This window comes from Podarcis cretensis, assembly GCF_951804945.1.
Source record: "Podarcis cretensis genome assembly, chromosome: 9".
Lineage (NCBI taxonomy): Eukaryota > Metazoa > Chordata > Lepidosauria > Squamata > Lacertidae > Podarcis > Podarcis cretensis.
This window is the reverse complement of record NC_137178.1, coordinates 42,639,400-42,654,836: the sequence shown is the minus strand read 5'-3', so window position 1 is coordinate 42,654,836 and position 15,437 is coordinate 42,639,400. Positions and strand designations below refer to the sequence as shown.

General features: G+C 40.7%; 1 long non-coding RNA gene across 1 annotated transcript; it reads right to left on the bottom strand.

The window, feature by feature from the left end:
• Positions 1–170: 170 nt before the first annotated feature.
• Positions 171–7,718, bottom strand: LOC307224045. The gene is made up of 2 exons (XR_013842393.1): positions 4,795–7,718; positions 171–3,285 (listed from the first exon to the last, which is right to left on the bottom strand). It is a non-coding gene; the product is annotated as an uncharacterized lncRNA (long non-coding RNA).
• Positions 7,719–15,437: the final 7,719 nt, after the last annotated feature.

The following is a 15,437-nucleotide window of genomic DNA, read 5'->3' as shown; positions in this document are numbered from 1 at the left end:
TTTGACTTTTTAGGGTGCATACAAAACCACCTCCCCCCAGTCTCCATGCATGATATTGTTGTGTAATGAGTTCTATTTTCCTGCTTACCTTTTTGCTGGTGACAAAATATATCTGGCTTGGAAACAGGCATGGACTTTGGCCCTTTGCTCCATGGGCTTCAGCTTAAAAAAAAAAAAAGTTTCCCCCCAAAGCTGATGGAATAAAAGGGTTTCATGCAGTAAATTTTAGCCATTCCCTATACTTATATGAAGTATTCACCCACACTCCTGGCTTATTACCCCTAGAAAGTTGCCCATATTGAAATACAGCCTAAGAAGTGAAAAGAGTTCCTGTGTTCAGATGCTAACTGTGTGGAGTGCAGGTTATTTGGTCTTTGCGGTAATCACATATCTAGCCTTCCTCTCTGAGTGATGTTTTGTATTAGAATTAGCTAGAATCTGGTAGTCATTCTTTTCTTGATATGTTCTGCAGACCTCAGTATTTTCACTCTTTTTCGTTCTGTACTCATTATTTTAGGAGGGCTGAACATTTGTCCAAAAAAAGGATGAATGCAGATCAACAGTGGGCTCTTGGTTCAATATATTTACATCTCCATGCAGCTATAAGGTGCCTTTGTCAAAACGTAGAATTCCCCCAAATCAGAAATCTGGAGCACATGTTAGTAATGCCAGTGGAGTTTGGAGGGTTATTTTAAAGAAAAAAGAAAGATGTGGTCCAGATGCTGTTCCCATTAATGATGTGTTGTTTAGGATTGACGAGTTGCGCTTTCATTGTTCCAGTGGCCTGTGATGAATTGTTTGATAATTTAAATCATCCCAGTGTCAATATGCAAGTAATATATATGATTTAGCTTTAAAATATCATGGGAAACTATTCCCAGAATTGATGAGTAACAAACCAGCTGATATGGAGAAATATGATACTGAAATGTTTTGAAATATGTGTAGGAGATTTTTGTTGCTCTGTTTCTGCACCAAGATGAATGCATGGCCATCACAGTGGGCTTTCAGCATTCCTATCTTCAAAACCTATGCCAGTTATCAAAATATGATTGTGCAAACCATCATAGACAGATTATATGAAGGCACAATTACAGTACAATCAATTGCATGTTTATATGAAAGCAAGTACCAATGTGTTCAGGAAGGTTTACTGCTTTCATTCCCAAAACATTGAGCTACAGTGATATTTATATTGGTTAAAATCCTGAGCACACTTTTACCTAAGGGTAGATTCCATGTAATTTAATGAGTTTTACTTCTGAGTAGACTTGTATAGGATTCAGTTGTTAGAGAACTTAAATCCACACCTTGCTTAAAGGCATTAAAATGAAGGGAGCAGTTCAGTTTTACTGACTTCACTGGAGCTAGACTTGTACCCATTCATTTTGAATATATATTTTAAAAAGTGAATGGCAGTTAAGTATTAAAGATTCTTTTAAAAATGATGTTTAGGTATTAAATGCTGCTAAGAAGTGATGCATGCAAATGTACCAATTCTACTGGATCTGCAAAAGATTTGTCTGAAGTTTTGAAGACCTGCACTGATATAACTGCCTGCAATACAGTGAAACATTTCTGCAACATCATCACAATTTCACATTTGGTAATTAACAATTTATTCAAGTGCCCTATCTATTTAGTAAAGTTGATAGACTTCTTTGGGAATATCATTGTGAAAAGAAGAGTGGAGTTCTAAAATGAGATTATTTCTTCTAAAAATGCTACTTTGTGATCTCCGAGATAGCATAGAAGACAACTTTATATACCCTTTGAATGGATTAAACATTTTTCCCTTGAGAACATCTACATTTTTAGCTTATCTTTGAGGTCTCATCTCTTATTGTCCTTGTACTTGTGCCCTCCCTTTCGTTCCATAATCATGAAGGCCACAGCATACAGCTTTTCCCATGGTTTGAGAAAACTACAAAAATGAGAAAGAAACAATTATTCTTGCACTGTATCTGTTGTTTATGAAAGGCAGTAAAACTTAACTGTATCAAAATATTCCATACTGCATTTCTCAGGAGAGTAGTTAAAGCAGTCCAGTAATTAAATGCTGCTTATTCCACTTTTTTAGGAAGCAGATTTCAAAAACTTGCCAATTACGTATTCAGGATTGAGTATCAGCATGTGTGCAAAACATGGTACAGTGTAAAGCAGCATGTCCTGAATCCCTGGCCCACCTAGCAGCAAGTCAATATGTCAAGACAAAAGTCCAAGTCTTGGGTTCAAGCTACACAAGCAAAGTCCAGAGGTCAGGAAACACAGTCCATGGTCAATCCAAGTAGCCAAGTCAGAAGTTCAGCAGATACAGTACAGAGCCAAACCTAATCCCTTATAGGTCCAGGAGCATCCAAGCCAAAGTCCATTAACACAACACCTCAGCTCTGCTTCCCTTTTGTACCTTGCCTTGGGGATTCCAGCATCTGGGCTTGATGAGATATGTGACCCTCACCTGTTCCAAGCCTCCTCCAGCTGAGGAATCACACCTCTCCTCCTAGAGCTAGCGAGGTCCACCTGGCTAGCTAGAGAGGTGGACTGTGGACCTTTGCCTGCCTCAGCCTCCTAGAGTGCCACTCTCGCTGCTCCCTACACCTCAGAGTCCACTGTGGGGACAGGGATGCCACTGGTTCTGCTGATGGGTCCTGCTTCTCTGGTTCCTGTGCACTGACCTCCATCCCCTCGGCAACATCCATCACCCCGTGAGTCTTTTCTTTGCCATCCCCTGCTTGCTCTGGTGTTTCCCAGTCGTAGCTACACCCCTCACTGGGAACCTCTTCCTCCTCCCTGTTGTGCTGCCAGTTCATGACACAACATATTTAGCATCATAGTACTTAGCTTTATTTGAAATATTTTTTGGGGGGTGGGGGGAATTGCTCAAATGTAAATCAATTATCTACATTAGCAATACATAAGCTTAACAGCCAGTGAATGCAGAATTGCAAGAGAAAGCTCTTAGAACAGTTATCAGGTAAGAACAACTTTTTGAACAATGTTGCAAATGATCTGCACACTCTTGAATATTATTTACTTGCCTAAAATGAATTTGCAGCTGTATGCCATGAAATAAATAAACTTTAAAGGGGTTATGAATTAGTACTGGAAATTATTTTCTTTCTTTTTTGTTCCTTAACTGGGGAGGGGGTGACGACAGAATTTGAGTATTCAGTTACCTGGTAATGTTTGTGATCTGATAGCTGCAGAAGGGTTTTCTTCAGTTTTGCTTGCAATATCCTTCTGTTCTGTGTATCTGCTTTGTTAATCATTACTCTAGAGTTAAAACTTAAAGATAAGAATGTGAGATTACAGGGCGGCCACATGATAGTAAAAGACCTGTGCCTAGAAAAATAATCCTTTGTGAAATCACACCTTTATTTTTCAACCTGGCTCAGGTTTCTAGAAGGAAAGATAGTATTGAACTGTTGCCAATGACTTCCATGCAATTCTGCTCCAAAATGGAAAATGAGAACACAGAAAACAAAGAAAATATAGGGTGCAATTCAAAACAGTGTTAATCAATTGGATTTTTATTTACTTCAAAGGGTAAGGATTGCACACTTAGTCTTTTGGTTTTCATTCAGAAGTCAGGAGTTGGAGCTTATGATGGTTTGGGAAATGGTAACCAGTTAGCTGAATTTTCATAATTATCAACATGCTGCTCACAGAAATGATCATTGGAAGAATGATTTGATGTACAGTAAGATAGTCCAGTTTGTCATGAGCAAAATCTATGGTTCATGAAGATCAATGACACAATCGCATTGATTTAATGTACCTTTAAGTAAAGGTAAAGGGACCCCTGACCATTAATGCGTCATAAAAACAGTATTTATCAATGTATGTTTTATTCATTTATTTCATGAAATACACCGCTTGATTGTAAAAATCCTCAAGCGTTTTACAAAAACAATAAAGCAATCAAATAAGAAATAAGAAATATTAACAACAATGAGATTTTGAAAAAGTTAAAATAACAATAGACTAAGAACATTAAACATTTCCATTTTTTAAAATCATCATCATCATTGAATTTATATACCACCCTATACCAGGAAGTCTCAGGGTGGTTCACAGAAAAGATCAACATAAAAACCACAATATATTTAACCAAAATAAAAACAACAACCCAATGACATCTGTGTAGGTATATCTAAACACCTGCATTGCAAAGAGTGTAGCAAAGGTGTCTGTATAATTTCAATAGTTGGGGAGTTCCAAAGTGAAGGTGCTGCCATGCTAAAAGATTGAGTTCTTACAAATGCAGAACGGGTATTTTGTGGCACCTGTATCCACTTTGCCAGTCAAAGCAGTCAAGTGGGCATATATGTGGGAAATCTTGTACGTAAACTGGCCCCGTTGTTAAGGGCTTTATATACTAATAGTAATGCCTTGGACTTGGTATGGTAGAAGATCGGCGATCGGCAGCCAGTGCATATCTCTTGAGCACAGGCCTCAATCCTGCCAGCAATCATGCTGCAGCCTTCAGTACTAACTGCAACTTCCAGATCCAATGCAAGGGAAGCTCCACATAGAGCACATTGTACTAATCCAGTCTTGAGGAAACCAATGCATGAACTACTGTGGCCAAGCTTTCCTGGTTCAGTAATTGCCATACCTGTCAAACCAATTGCTGTTGGTCAAAAGCACATCTAGCCACTGAGGTTATCTAAGGCTCCAGTGTCAGAGCTGGATACAGAAACACCAGCACACTGCAAACCTTGTCCCTTAGGGGGAGTGCAGCCCCTTCAGGGTAGGCAGTTGACCAATTTCTTGGACAGGGGAATTACTCACCCACAGTGTCGCTGTCTTTCCAGGATTCAAGCTCAGCTTGTTTTTCCTCATCCATCTCACCACTGCATCCAAGCTATGGCCCAGGGACTGCACAGCCTCTCCTGATTCAGAAGTTATGGAGAAAGAGAACTGAGTGTCATCAGAATCCTGATGGCAGCTTGCCTCCAAACTCTTAATGACTGCTCCCAGTGGCTTCATGTAGATATTAATCAGCACTGGAGATAAGATAGCGTATGAGTTTTCTGGGCCAATGGATATCGGTTTTGTAACAGAGCTTAACTGAAGCCTACATGGATTAGCTCGGGCTGCTTGACTTTTGGAGTGATGTAAAAGTTCACGTCAAGGGTCCAGTCCCAAAGCACCCATGATAAACTAGGCCAGAGTTGTGTGGAGTAAAAAGCCTTTCTGTTTTCCTAATATTACTACTGTTGACATTGTAATAGAATTAGGGAGCATTTTCTTTTTAACCTAAAATGAGCGTGCCTAGCGTTCTGGTTGAATATTATTTGTCTACATTCATATTTTACAGTATGTTAGAATACTTGAGCTTCAGGTCCTGCTGGTTTTCTTCTTCTCTGAGCCTGGACTTGGGCTTACAAATTCATGCTTGTAGTTTATGGTGTATCTGTACATGGAACTAAGACTCTGATCTATAATGATCAAAGTCTGCAATTGTTGCTTTATATGTAATTGTAGCTACTGCTGCATGGGCGTTTTGTAAACTTGTAACATGAAACACTTTTCTTAATTGAACTGTTCTTATCAGTTTAATATTTGGTGCATTTTCTACTTAGAAAGCCGCTTATTAAATTGATTCTTTGAACACTAAGGGAACCCAGGAGCTCATTTCACCCGCCCCTTCATCTCATATGGCCACCTTACTCGGGGAATTAGAGAGACAAAAACAGAGTACGAAAGAGAAAACCAAACTGCAGATATTACTTCTCCTAAAGAAAAGAGGGGGAAATGATTCTTCAAGGGAATATGCTGATAGATTGGCTTAGTTGTTTATGATAGTTACACGGGGACCTGTGGAATGCTGCACATCGCTGGAGCGTTATGCCATAAAATGCTTTCCTAAGTAGAGGCTTTGGGGAGGCTACAAGGCTGTACATTCCCTTAAGTGAAACATAATAAAAATTAAAAATAACAGAGACAGAAGGGAGGTGTGGAATACCAGGGGAAGAGAAGGCTGGAAGGGCAGAAGAGCTAATTAGGATTAACACAAACCAGGCTAGAAAAGATCCCATGAAGACTAAGGTGTTATTTGTATCAGGAATTTACCTTGGAGGGAAAGAAGGACACTGAAACACCACGCTTGGGTATACTGTTAAGATGAAAGTTGATCACTGCAGGTGATGAGCGTAAAGGTCCACAGTGTGCAAAAAGGGTACGATGGGCAACTTTCAGCTGTCAGGATGGGAAATCTGTGGCATTCTAGATGTTGTCAACTCTCACCAGCCCCAGGCTGCATGACCAATGATTGGGGATGATGGAAGTTCAACAACATCTGGAAGGCCGCCACCATTTGCCTTGCTGCCGCCACTGCATTCTTAGTGCCTGAAGCAATTTCAGTTCCATTCCCTGAAGAAAGACTAAATAGTCTCTTCAGGTTCATCACCTGCAAATGTCATGAGTGTGAGAAAGCTGTAGAGCGTGCTGTATTATTAGGTACAATAATTTGTACACTCTACAAGAATATTGGAAAAACAGGGATGCTTCAAGATAAGAGCTGTAAACTTCAAGGTGGCCCCATTAAATTAAGCCAGAGTACATGGCTATATCTAACATATAACATGAACTAAAGTAATATATTTTGTTACAAACACTACAAACACTGGTTGTCTCAAAAATATTTCCTAGCCTGTAGTCTCAGCTAAGAGCCCATTAATTTGGGACTTGCTCAGAGCTGTTGTCCTGAAACCATTTACTCTGGGTTAATTTAATGGGGCTACCTTGGGTAAATGGTTTGAAGATTACAGCTGCTACCTTGATTCTTAATTGGCAGTAAATCCCATTTGTTTCCATGGAATTGACTTTTAAGTACGTGTGCTTAAGATCACAGTCAAAGAAAGTCATTCTGTCTTTCAATGTATTATATCTCTTGGTGATTATTAGTGAAGAATGAACAATGAAAAACCACCTGTAATCTAATTGCTATAAACGATATAGTTCTTACAACACCTAGTCGCTTTTTTTGGCCTCGAAAGTAAAGATTACCAAAGCAAATCCATAAATCCAACAAGCATTAACTCAAGGTTTGGGCATGGCTTTGATCTGTCAAATCCCACCTATGTTGCTTCTCTTTATAACAAAATATATATTGTGAAAAGTAGAATAGCTTGTGAAACAAAAGGGAGGGGGGGGGAAATTACTGTAAAGCCATGATGGATGGTCAACGGCTGTGGCCAGCCATCTCTTCTAATGTGTTTGGTCCTCATTCCATTCGAATAGCATTCATGCTTCAACAAAAGTTCTGAAAGGCGTGTTAAAATATCCGCTAAAGATATTTGGACTTGTTTAGAAATGCACTTATCTCTAGCAGTGTATACTGTATCAAGTTACGTAAGCAGAGGGAGAGCATGTTTGCATTTCTCTCCAGATTTTAGAGTACAGTCATACCTTGGAAGATGAACAGAATCCATTCCGGAAGTCCATTTGACTTCCAAAACGTTCGGAAATCAAAGCACAACTTCTGATTGGCTACAGGAAGCTCCTGCAGCCAATCGGAAGCTGCAGAAGCCCCGTCGGACGTGTGGCTTCCAAAAATAGTTCTCAAACCAGAACAGTTACTTCCGGGTTTGCAGCATTTGGGAGCCAAAATGTCCAGAACTAAAACCAAGGTACGACTGTACTTGCATCTGCTTCTTCATGTGGATAGGGCATATGTTGTTAACTTTGCTGTCTGGTCTTTGACCAAAATAAAGATTGATTGATTGATTGATTGATTGATTGATTGTTAAAATGTTAACAATTCTGGCCTTATTTACCTGGTCAGATCTCATCTGGAATATCTCCCCCCAGATCTGAACAAACTGTAACATGGGCAAAGGGTAGTGTCAGCAATGATGAGGGGTCTGCTAGCCAGGTCATAGGAGGAAATGTTGAAGGAGTTTTGCAGGGTTCTTCTTGAACAAAATATTAGTCACCTTAAATTAATTCAAATAGCCATATTTAAACACTATATGTGATGGATGGGATTAGATATAGGATTAGGTTTACTTCATGTAGTTCCAGAGAATAAGACCTGAACCACATGGGTTTAAATTATGAGGTGGTTTCATCTAAGCCTTCGGGAGAACATCCTAATAGTATGAGCTATTCAACTTTGGAACAAGAGGTGGCAAATTCACTTTCATTGCAGGTTTTTAGAAGAAGGCTGGGTGGCTGCTTGTTGGCAATATAGTAGCAGTCAGTTTTTTTGGAAATAGGACTAGATGGTCTTTGAGCTCCCCTCCATCTCTATGACTGTATTTCTGAAGCAAAATCAATCCATGGTTCAAATTTTCATTCCAAGGTTGGGCAATTACCTTAAGAAAATGGCAAAAAAGCAGCAGTTTTTGATATGATTGTACTATCAGCAATAAGAGTATTCTTTTTGTGTGGTGTTTCAACAAAGCATAAAGATGTGATGATGATCATGATCATATTCATGAAGAAACAGAATTGGATAAATGTCATGTACTCAATGTGTGCAAGTCCGATTACACACTGGAATCATATAATGAACTGAAACTTTTTACAGACTCTCAAATCACTAGAAGCAAAAGAGAATCTGAAACTACTGGCATTACAAATATTCCCCTGCATCTTCTCCTTGTGAATTACTTACCAGAAATGTGCTAGAGGGAATGATAGACTGCTGGTTGAATGACTTTCCTAGAAATGTTTGTGCATGTTGGTTCTTGCTGGTCACTTCAGTGCATTTTTTCAGCTTTTGCCACAAATGGAGGTTGTGCCCCAGAATTTTCTGCAACTTTACATGGATCTAGGATGCATTGTCTTTTTTCATAGGGTGCACCCACCTTGGGTAGAATTCCCCCTGTTTGCTGTTTATTAGATGTCTTACCCACATCATAAGTTACAGATAGGTAGCCGTGTTGGTCTGCCATAGTCAAAACAAAAAAAATTCCTTCCAGTAGCACCTTTTGTTTTGACCACATCATAAGGTCCGCAAGTAGGTTGCAACAATATAAAAAGAAAAGGAAAAGGTACCCCTGGCCTTTAGGTCCAGTCACGGACGACTCTGGAGTTGCGCACTCATCTTGCTCTATAGGCCGAGGGAGCTGGTGTTTGTCCGCAGAAAGCTTCTGGGTCATGTGGCCAGCATGACTAAGCCACTTTTGGTGAACCGGAGCAGTGCATGGAAATGCTGTTTACCTTCCTGCCGGAGCGGTACCTATTTATCTACTTGCACTTTGACGTGCTTTCAAACTGCTAGGTGGGCAGGAGCTGGGACTGAACAACGGGAGCTCACCCTGTTGCAGGGATTCGAACTACGGACCTTCTGATCAGCAAGTGCTAGGCTCTGTGGTTTAGACCACAGCACCACCCACGTCCCTCTAATATAAAAGTACAATATTAAAATCAGTTCTGTTTTCCAGTTGACCGTCTGTATGCTAGAGTTCTTGGAGGGATAATATAATGTTTTGAAGGCAGTTCTCATAGAAAGTGATAGTAAGCTGATCTCAGCAGAAGGAAGGTACAGTTTACTTCTCCCTTTGAGTTTTACACATCAATTATAAATCAACAGCTACTTCCACTTGAAAGTTGCTCCTGGGCAAGATTTAAGTAATTATTATTTTTTAAAAATGGAATGATTGGAATGTCTTCCCTGCTTTTAACTAAAGCTAAATTACAGGCAACAAAGCTAGCTTATTGAAATGGCATTCTTGGGTATATATTTTTTGGTAATAAATTCAATCGACATTGACCCAGGAAGATCGCGACATCTTCAACTAATGATGCAAGGTCTTCGGGAAACTGGGGGGGGGGGGGGGGCGGAGAGAAATACAAGGTAGCTGTGAGTGGAATCTATGCTGTAGGGTTGTTTTAAACATTCATTTCAGATTAACAAATGCTGCTACACACAAATGTATAAACATTAAAGTGAAATATCATGCAGGCCTAAAGTTCTGGGCTACGACTCCTATAAGAAGGATGCCTTCCATAAGGTAAGTTACTAAACACTATAAATAAAGATTCTATAAATTGTGGGATTTACTCTCATGTAATGTAATGATGGTCACCAAATTAGATAACTTTAAAAAGCAGATTAGGCTAATTCATGGAGGATAGGGCTATCAGTGGCCACTAGCCATAAAGGCTACATTCTCCCTCTACTTTCAGAGACAATATGACTCTGAATACCAGTTTCTGGGAAACCCAAGTACGGTGAGTGCTGTGGCACTCAAATACAGCTTGCCTGCTTCCCATAGGCATCTGATTGGTTTGATTTAAAATGTCCCCTGCATAGCCACTACTAGTCTCCTTGTCATCACCGGGCTGCTATTTTATTAATATACAGTAACTATAAAACAAAATGTGAAACACAAGATGAATAATTAAATATAACCATAAAATAATTAGACAACTTTCAGCTGCAGCAAGTGAAAATTCCTATTGACTCTACTTTAACAGGGACACGGGTGGCGCAGTGGGTTAAATCACAGAGCCTAGGACTTGCCGATCAGAAGGTCAGCGGTTCAAATCCCCGCGATGGGGTGAGCTCCAGTTTCCTGGTCTCTGCTCCTGCCAACCTAGCAGTTTGAAAGCACGTCAAAGTGCAAGTAGATAAATAGGTACCACTCCGGCGAGAAGGTAAACGGCGTTTCCCTGCGCTGCTCTGGTTTGCCAGAAGGGGCTTAGTCATGCTGGCCACATGACCCGGAAGCTGTATGCCGGCTCCCTCGGCTAATAAAGCGAGATGAGCGCCGCAACCCCAGAGTTGGTCACGACTGCACCTAATGGTCAGGGGTCCCTTTACCTACTTTAACATAAGGATTTTTATTTTTTTTATTTTTTTTGCTTATCAAATTGTGTGTGTGTGTGTGTGTGCTGCTGAGAGTTGTGAAAATGCACATAGTCGATGCTTTTTGTTGTATATTTGTATCTTAATTTTCCTCCCAGGAACCCAAGCTGTGCACATGGTCTTCCCCTTCTCTCTTTTGTCTTCACAGCAACCCTGTTAAAGTAGGCTAGGCCAAGAGTTTGCATTTCAGACATCAACGTTGTGAAGCTGCACATACTTAAGAGGGTTTTTTTCTTGCTTGTGGTTCATCACAGTTGACAAACCTTTTGTTTGGTTCTGATAGATAAAGGTAAAGGGACCCCTGACCATTAGGTCCAGTCGTGACCGACTCTGGGGTTGCGGCGCTCATCTCGCTTTATTGGCTGAGGGAGCCGGCGTACAGCTTCCGAGTCATGTGGCCAGCAGGACTAAGCCACTACTTTGCTGTAAATATATTGAAATGCCGCAATTAAAGCAAGGAGGCTGCTTTTCTGTTTTGTTTTGCTTTACATTATCTTTGATTGACATTGTATAAGAAGTCCTGCTGAATCAGGCCCACGGCCCATCTATTTCAGGATCCTCTTCTCAATGTGGCCAGTTAGATGCCCACAAGCAGGACCTGAGGGCAACAGTACTTTCTCCTCCTACTGTTTCCAACAACTAGTGTTCTGAAGCATCTGCCTCTGAACATGGAGGCAGAGTATAGCCATTATGGTTAGTAGCCATTGATAGCCTTACACTGCATGAATTTGTTTAAACCTCTTTTAAAGCCATCCGAGTTGGTGGCCATAGCTGCCTCTTGTGGAAATAAAATATTTGTTTTAACTATGTGCTGTGTTACATATATTTGATTCTTATGTTTCCAACTAGGAGCCCACATATCCTCTAACATTTCTTTGATGAAAATAGGGACATCCCATTCCATAATGATAATTTTGCTGTTTATACCCCACACATCTTACCAGGTTGCCCCAGCCACTCTGGGCAGCTTCCAACATATATAAAAAACATAATAAAACATTTATTTATTTTTTTAAAAACTTCCCTATACAGGATTGCCTTCAAACAGCTCAAGGCTCAGATAACTCCATACCCTCCAACATTTCTCCAATGAAAATAAAGGCATCCTAAGGAAAAATGGGACATACCAGAATTAAATCAGAAACCGGGATGGCTTCTCTGATTTAGAGAAAAATAGGACATACCAGAATTAAATCAGAAACCGGGATGGCTTCTCTAAATCAGTGACATCCCCAGAAAATAGGAACACTTGGAGGGTTTGAGCTCAGTGCTGTGTACATTTTCCTTCCTGCGAGGTAGGTTTGGCTGGGTCAGTAGAGTTGTGAGTGGCTGTGCTTGTATGTTTGTGTCTTCAGGGGGCCAAATCTACATACACTGTAGTGGGTCGGGATATGCCTATGAACAAGGAATGAGCAGAACAGGAAATTTACTCATCCCTGCCAAACAAATCAGTGGCCAATAACTCAATCTCACGGGAAACATGTTGGAAGTGTGGCGCCCTGCCATATTTTATGACAGATAAAATCCTGATGGAAACAGGGAGAAGTGGGGCGATAAGAAATACGGTAATGTGGGCTGTAGGTAATATTCAAATATGCAACGTCAAGATTATAAGAGGCGGCGAAGGCGATTGATACAGGACATGTCACTGAAAACAGCAAACCTGATGTCAAACCTCTACCGTAGTTGCATAATTACATTGATATCCAGGGTTCTCCTGAATAGTTTATGGCTGCCGACCAGTTCTTATATTATGTCAGTGACACAAGAGCATCTTTTCTACAGAATTTGTTTATTTTTAACTGTCTTTATATAGCAGCCCCATAACTAGACTTCCCTGGTAGCTCCCAAAGCCAAACGAACATTAAACTTACAGAATAAAACCATAAAAAACTGTAACAAATTAATTAAAATGTGATGCTCAATTAAAATACAGCTTTAAAATGTAAATTTAAAGGGGGACACCTAGTTTTCCGCACTGTTCTGGTAATGGATGAAACCTGAGAACATATGGAAGGAGTAAGTGAGAGGATTACTTCCCACACTGGTGCTAACCTGGGTCTTAGAAATGAGATACTAGGTTCATCTCCAGTTTTACAAAAACTGTTTTGTTTTTGTTTTGTTTTTTGAGCTTGGTGCTCAGTTAAGCATGTTCATGACTCTCACAAATATTCTACTTCATAGGCGCTCAGGGGTTAAAACATGGTAGTAATGCAAATTTTGATTAGCTTGTATTTATTTCACAATTGAAAGAAGGAAAAAGAGAGGTTCTTAGATGAAAGCATCAGTAAGAACTGAAGGGGCATGTTTCAGATGAAGGCAGATTTCATCTCAGAAATGCACTCTTTGTTGCTTAGCCAAAGATGGCAGAAGCACTTTGTAAACAAACAGTTTTATATCAAAGGAGCCATGCCATATAATATGCCCGTGTAGAACAAAAAGCTATAACTAGAAAGCTGATAATAAATGGGTGCCTGGAATTTGCTGGTTGTTTTTTTTTAAATGCAAAGTCTAGACTTCAAAACTATGCATGTATTCATTCAGGCAGGTTATTAGAGGCCACAATGCCTCAGAAGTTGGCAGTTGCTCACAAACTATTCTAAAAATATCGCTGTCGTCAAACTTTCTTTTCTTTTGACTATGCATCTACTGAAGCAATATAGGCACTTATAATAATTAACACACCATTGTTGTACATAATTCAAACCCAAACTATTTTCTGTTGCTAACAAAAGAGAACAGCATTGCTTTTTCTTCCTTTATTGTGTTGCTGTGCTAGAGTTGCTTCTAACATGACCATTTCCTACATCATGTTTCAAGCAACTAACTGGCAGCTAAGGTCTGCTGGTTATGATACTATTTTCTGAACAGACGGATCTCTGTGCAGAAGAACTGTGTTTATGGCAGTGTGTGACGTGATGAATTCTATTGTGAAATGCAAGCTTTTTCAGCATGAATATCTCTCTATGACATGGTTAACATGCAATTGAGTAACATGCACGTTACTTCTGGTCCCTTCCAACTCTACAATTCCATTATTCTTAAAGTGGTCTAAGTGTTTCAGATGTATTGTGTGGATGTGACCTCTATCCTACCTCCTATTTATAATATATTGATAGTGCTCCTGAAGGGTTTTGCTCCCCTGAAATGGATTAGGCTTGGAATAAACCTTTTTTCTAGTACCTGGAGTTTTCCCCACACACACCCTCCAAGAAATGTAAAGTCTTGCAAAGTGGTGTAAGGACAAAGTTCTGAACATCATCTGGAGTCATTTTAATGGCATGTAATTGATCTTTTACCTGTTTATACTAACCATAGAGATCTGTACTGGAGGCCCCTCTCCATGTGATCAGCAAACAAGTAAAAGCCCTGAGGGAGAAGCAAAATGGCACCTGAAGGCTATGCTCACCTACATCGATTTTTAACCACCTGTGTCACCAGTTTGCACAGACAACTTGGGTGTGAAATGGTCCCCATTTGTATATATGGTTCATGTACACAATTGGAACCAGAGTCCTGGTGGCATGGAGAAACCCTACATAAAGCAGTTGTATGTTTGCAGGATCCCTTTTACAATAAATAAAGAATGGGTAACATAATCAGTGAGGGACGCAGGTGGCGCTGTGGGTTAAAGCCTCAGCGCCTAGGGCTTGCCGATCGAAAGGTCGGCGGTTCGAATCCCTGCGGCGGGGTGCGCTCCCGCTGCTCGGTCCCAGCGCCTGCCAACCTAGCAGTTCGAAAGCACCTCCGGGTGCAAATAGATAAATAGGGACCGCTTACCAGCGGGAAGGTAAACGGCGTTTCCGTGTGCGGCTCTGGCTCTGGCTCTGGCTCTGGCCAGAGCAGCGATGTCACGCTGGCCACGTGACCCGGAAGTGTCTCCGGACAGCGCTGGCCCCTGGCCTCTTAAGTGAGATGGGCGCACAACCCCAGAGTCTCTCAAGACTGGCCTGTACGGGGAGGGGTACCTTTACCTTTACCTTTAACATAATCAGTGGGACTATTAGCGGGGGGGGGGGAGGGAGGGATACATGGCCAGCCCACATGATCCCACCTTCCTTCAGGTTTACTGAATGGACAGGAAGGTCTCACAGGAATCTTCCAGACAACCTACTTGAAGCAGGCTTCCATAGTCCAGGATCCTAATTGCCCCCCAAAAGAGGTCAGCCTAAAGCAATACCCTTTGTGCTCACATAACAGGGACCGCAGTAGGCCAGCACAAACACTGCAGCATAGTGACTGCATTTTCAATATGGGACTACTTGCTGATTGGTGCTATGAGAATGGAAATCCAGATTGGATGGAGACATGTAGGTAGTAATGATCCAATACGGGGCAGATTCAGTATGGTGAGGATGCGCTATTAAGAATGAAATAGCCAATTCAGAACCATGTAGCATATTTGATTCTGGTTTCTTGTATACAAGTTTGCCCAAAGCGTCCTGGACAGAAGGGATAAGACTGGATAAGCCTTGCACAGAACACTGACTGGTCTTAAAACTTTAGACCACAGGTTGCTTCCAGATAAGCTCAAGATGAAAAGCTGTGAATTCTCAGTCGACCAAGACAAGGATCAAAATGTCAAAATCTATAGGAAGATAATGATTTATTG